This window comes from Morone saxatilis, unplaced genomic scaffold (genome assembly GCF_004916995.1).
Source record: "Morone saxatilis isolate NCDOM2014 unplaced genomic scaffold, NCSU_SB_2.0 Contig8, whole genome shotgun sequence".
NCBI classification, from domain to species: Eukaryota; Metazoa; Chordata; class Actinopteri; family Moronidae; genus Morone; species Morone saxatilis.
Window position 1 is genome coordinate 26,281,600 of NW_023340257.1, and position 6,347 is coordinate 26,287,946.

Below are 6,347 nucleotides of genomic sequence, written 5' to 3' on the forward strand. Positions count from 1 at the left end.
CTCCATTCATTCCTATGAAAGCTGCTCAGTGTCACATGAAGCCAAAAAATCCACTTCGCACAAAGAAAGAAATTCTCTGGATGATACACACATCCTCTATGACCCTCTGTGGCCCATAGAGGATGCACCCTGGAGACTTTCATTGGCTGAGCTGGCTAACTTCTGGTTTAGCCCTCCGTTAACTTGAATGGGGATAAATGTTGCAAATCTTCTAGTCTTCTAGTCAGGCTGAATGATGATCCATTGCTCAAAAAAAGTGTGTAACTTTATGAGAAAAAGCCTTTTCCCATTGCTGTAATGACACGGTTTGGCCACTATGTCAGATTGGCTTCAAAGTCCGGTGCTCTTCCTGGGGGCTTGATACTTTCAACTATTTCAATCATTCACCATTAAAATAATTTATTAATGTTTCACAAACTTTTTTTTTTCTCCAATTTATCTGTTACTTTTAGCTATTGTGACCATCTGTCCATTACTTATTTAACTATTTAGACTTCTTTCACTCGAAATTGTAACCGCAGCTTACTCAGTATGTTGATACCTTTTGATTAGACTGCTGTTATAAACAGCAACAACAGGTTGGGAAGGCAGAAATGTCCAGGAACATGAGACTAAAACAGATTTAGTTCAAGGTCTGAACCACTGAAGAAGTGTACTTTCTGTGATAATTTAAAAGTGTCCATGAAAACTGCTCAAATGTCTTGTAAAACATATAAATCCTGGATAACACCCTGTAATGAAAATATCCCATTAAGTTCTGATTATGACTTGTGTTCCATGTTTAATGTCCGCTATATAAAATCACATATAAAACTCCAGTTATGACATCACTTTTATGGGATTTTACATTATTTAAATGATTATATCATCATTTGTTTAAACAGGCTGGGCAGAGAGGAAGAGAGCTGATTGATGTGAGCTAAAGGAGGTTATAGGGAGAATCCAAACTGAAGGAGAATGGCAAAAGAAAAAGGAGATAGATACACAAGAAAACTGTCAAGAATATGTTGGAAGGAGGAGAGAGGCCTACATGGATAGAAAGGAGAGACATTGATCAAAGTAGTAAGTTGGGACAGAGGAGTTCTGTTCTCTCATGCATTACATCTTTTTTTCATTAGTTTCAAAAAGGTGTAGCGAGGTAGAGTGTATGAAGTGTGTGTGTGTATTGTTTTGAGTAGGATGGATATTGCAAGGAGAGGTAATGAGGGATGAGAGCAGATGAAGTGGATGTGTGTTTGCGTGTGTTTGCGTTTTGAGAAATATCAGAGCGCGTGGAGTGTAAGGAGAGGTACGGAGGGCGTGTGTGAAGTTGTGTGTGTGTGTGTGTTTTGAGCGACTGAGCGAAAGATGAACACGAGAATAAACGTGATGTGTTCTGTGATGTTTGGCAGTGGTGGGCGATACGCCAACACTTTGGAGGTAAGAGTTTGTTGTTGTATGTATGGAAATGTGAGTGTGTTATGTGTGTGTAGGTTTGTAGGTGACTCATCTTGAAGTACCATGACAGCAATTTAAATGTTTTACCTCTTTAAAGTCCTCATTAACACCACTGAGGTGCCTTTGAGCACTGGGGATGTAAAAAGAAAGTCACTTTGATACTGAATAAAACTTAAAAACCTTATAATCCTCTGTACTCGTTACATAAAGATCCATACACAGGCTTAGAAAAGGTCAATTGTCAGAGTCAATTGTATAGCAGTAATATGTGTCACACATTAGTAATATGTATGATATTCCCTGATAATTACACAAAATCTGTGTAGTTATAACTAAGCCTCTAAAGACAATGTGTGGAACGTTTGAGACCATTTACTTCTACATTCACATTCAGGGCCCCTGTAAGTGATGTCTCCTGCCTTTACCTCTCTCTCTTTGCTATTGTACTCCATGAGAGAATTAAGTGACATTGTGGTCAGATTTCCATGTTTTAGCCACCATTAATTTAAGTTTACTTGCTATCTTAAACATATTGTGAAGCATGCTAACATAATCCTGTGTCCTTTCATTTGTGTAGCTCAAGTTCCAGGATGACAACTGACCGGAGGATTCTCTACGCTAGTCACGATGGGGATAATGACAATGGTGGCTACTGTAACTCACAATGAATCTACAATGATGTGTATCATGTCTTTGAATGTTCAGATTTGACTGAGCTGAGATCCAAGGAGGAGGAGTTTGATTTTTGATGGAAAAAGTCACAGCTGAAACTCCAACTGTGCTGATAAGCGACCGAATCAGCAGGACAAACTACAATACCTGACTTCCTGCTGTACCTATCGCTTTTACCTCACGCAGTACCTTTGCCTCACATCTCTCCCTTCAACCCCGTGGCAATGTGTCCCGCTGTTTGCAAGCCTCTGATATACATGATGTGTAGGAAATGTGCTAAAGGATGCAAAATCACTGCAATGATCCCTTAAAGGTTGCCCTGGCCTGTCATGGCGAGCATATACAGAATATTCTTCTCACCTCTTTTGCTCTCTCCTTGTCTGGGCATCTTCTTTTCCTTCCCGCTGTCTCTCTTGCTCTCTCTGACACTACCGAGCCATATTTGCTTACTTTGGCTGTTTTTCTTGTCAAGCTCTCAGCAAAATTGTAGTTTGAAGAAGCGCTGTTTCAACAAAGTTTATTATGTTTAAAGTTTATTATTGGGTTAAATCAAAGCGCTTTGCTACAGCTTAGTCATTGTTACAAAAAAAGTGTATTACTTTTCAAACTACTGACTGTCATTGCAGCTTAGAAATCTAATTTCTGCACTTTATTCTACTTTGAGAGTTAATTTGTCTCCCGCTCTGGTGACTTGCATTTTAAAACTAACAAACATTCGAGGTGGTGGTGCAGCTGCAAGTTAGTGCTTTTAAATTCTTGGCACATATGCTTGGTTTCTGTTGTAGAGTGTAATTTGCTAGAACTATTATTACAGTAGGGATGGCAGCACACAGTTTTTTTTTTCACCTTGAGTGCTGAAGTGCCTTTTAATTAAAACCTTTTTAATTAGAATATAGACAACCTGAACCGTCCACATTAGTAAGTTAAAGGTGCAGCGTGTAAGTTTTTGTGGCATCTAGTGGTGTAGTTGCAGATTGCAGCTCCCTCGCATATATTTGACTGTCTATAGCATTTCAACCTGGCCTCTGAGAATTCTAGTCTCTTACAGTTATTTTTTTTTTTTCCAGGATGCGTGGGAACCCTGTGAATCAGTCAAACAATACAAGGTGAAACTGTTTCAGTAGTAACCCTATAATCTTTTCAAACAGATTTTCTCTCAGGGTGCCTTTCAGGCGTGTACTTACAGTGCTGAGAAACTTGGATATGAGTTAGCATTTTTCTGCTCTGGTTCTCTTGCCTTAAAGTCAATGGGTCTTTTGAATGGGTTTTTGGTTAGATGCCTGAAATAAGGTCTGTAGTTTCATAAAATACCCCAGCTATGAATTTTGAAGCTTTTACATGTCTTTAAAAAAGGGGGTTGCTAACAACTGGCTAAATGAGACTACAGAGGTTGTCGGATGTTGGAGACTTGTCTACTCACTAGTCAACCTTTACAGCTTTGATGAGTTTAAACTGGCAAACTATTCCAATTTATACTTTCCAAATTATATATTTTAATTACAAGTTGGAAGTTTAGTGGTGACGACACTGAAGTCACGCAACCGTGGTGTAGTTCGTTTAGCTAATTGTTAGCTTTTTACTTCTGACAATCACATCAAAGATCATAAAAGTGATGTTCAACAGTGATGACGTATCATAAACCTATGTTCCCCACAGAGCTTATTTTCTACAATAATCCAAAATCCAAATGAACAATCTCATTGTCTTTTTGTTGCAGATGAAAACGTCTGGGTTTGCTTTCAAAGATATGTCAAACCCTTCCCAAAAATAACTTTTTAATGATTTTGCTAAATTGATCAATAGGATTATATTTGGAATTCAAATATTTTACTCAGGAAGTGTTCAAGTATATTCAATCTACAGAACCAGGCACTGTGTGTGAACAGTTTGATGTAAAAACTCCTTCCCTTCTCCCTTCCTTTTGTCATTTCAGAGTCCTCATATCAGCTCTGACTCAAGTAAATATTTCAGTTAAATTCATGCTGCTTAACCAGCAGGCAGCAGAGGAACACAAGTTCATACACTGCTGCTGCTTTAGAGCACGACGCAGCCAATCAGCAACCTGTTTGATGAAGAGACATCTCTTCGGTTTAGTCCCAGCAGGGACAAAGTTCTGAGGACAGAAAAAAGCTGTGACATTCAAATGTCTCAGAAAGTGACCGGCCAGTGTGTCTGTGACATTATTGATTTATCCACCTAAGGCCCATTTCACAGGAGCAGAGAGAGGGCCAGAGTAAAAGAATGATAACAGAGAGATTGATGGAGGGAGATTGTTTTTCATTTGTGTTATTGATGAACTAATCAGGCTGCCTGGCCTAATCAGAGCATCATTTCAAAGCCTGTTTGTTCTTGCCAGTTGGAAATCAATAGCTCGCGCTCTGATCTTCTGTCTCTCTCACCTGTAAACGTCATAATTTTATAATTACTGAGGGTCACACGGCAAGTTATCATCTGTGATAAATTATCCTTCTCTTTTGTTCTGTATATGTATTTTTCCAGTTGCAGGTATTTGTCTCTTCCCAGTGCCTCTGTTATTTTTACTCTGCTGCAGATTTATTCATCATGGCAGCGTCGGTCAGTCCACCACTTCAATCCAGACTGATATATCTCAACAGCTATTGGTTGGATCAGAATGAAATTTTGTATAGACAATCACTGTCCCCAGATGATAAATCCTAATGACTTTGGTGATCAGGTCACCACCAAGGACAATAACTAAAGAGTCCAGGTTTGTCCACTGATCAGAATGAGGTTTAGAGTTTATAAAAAATGATTCCAGGTCAGGAAAACAGTGCTGCAGGATCACCTTTACAACAATACACCAGCCACTGTTAGTATAAAAATAGATACCTTTGCCTCCTATTTGGCTGGAAAGTTCTGTGTTGCAGTCCGGTATCGATCCCCACAGCCACTTATCTGTGAAGCGTGAAACAGAAAATGAAGAAAAGTCTGTCTCTCCCCACTAGTAGCTGAAGTTCAGCTCCATGAACGCACATTGAAAAGAACTATTTCCGGAAGCGGTGTGTAAAGTCTGCGTTCACAGAGATGGAGGAGCAGAAAGGTGACTGTGACTTTGACCAGAAAGTCCAATAATTCCATGGATGACACAAGAAAAGTAGGAAATAAACCCAATGGAGTTGTTCCCCTGATGTTCATTAGCTCTTCACTGGTGAAAGAGCTCATGGATACTTAACTTTGGTCTTCTATGTGGACTTTGGACTACTATTTGTTACCAGTCTACCTGCCTGCCTCTCTGTATCTGCACCTACTCGTGAATGAAAATAGATAACCATATTAATCCTACCATTTGTGCTTTCGTGCATATGGGTCCAATCCTGACTCTACCCTTAGTTTAGAGCCCTGCACAGGCCAGAAAGTCCAGCCCTAGCCTGACAAAGCCTGCGCTTTTTTAGCCTGACCCAGCCCGAGAACCCTGTGTTTCGGGGCCCATTGGTCATCTGGTGGCCCTTTTAGAGGAACCATGTGCCAAAATGTAGTTGTAACACCTTAAATATTTTAGTTTGTGTTTTGCTCATTTGCTACATTTCCCTAAATAAAGTTGTGTTGTTTCTTCAAATGAGCACAAACTTTGTAAACTTTTCTGATAGGCTGAAAATATATTCCCCTTATTAGCATCAGCCAATCAATAGTCTGAGTAAGTCATCCTGAACCAATCGTCTTGCACTGTTGATGAACATACCATTAATCACACACATAGTGCTAGTTTGTTTTAATGAGACTTTCTTTATTAAATCAAATAGTTCAATAAACACTGTTGTTTGCTCTCGGAGAGGGAAGGCAAAAAAGAGAGGAAGGTGCTGCCTTAAAAACAGAGCCCCATTCATCATTACGGGAGTGCCGCCTTAAAATTGCGAAGCATCCATCAGCCTATCAGCAGCCGTCTAATGAGCATCAGGCCACTTCATCAGCTTCAACACAATCTGCCCTCTCATTCATCTCGGAGCTGGAGGCCTGTCTGTTAATGTCAGCTCTGATAACCACCACACATCTAAACACGCACACACACTCCTAAACACACACACAGATGAATGTTGGTGGTATCTGCACACACAAATGCATGTGCACTAACCCAAACTGACACACAAGTAGAGTTCAACATGAACACACATGTCACATCATCAATTGGCTCAAATTAAAGAAGTATATTAACATTTAAGTGCACCACAAATACATGTATACCCCATGTATCATGCATATGAATATATATATATATATAT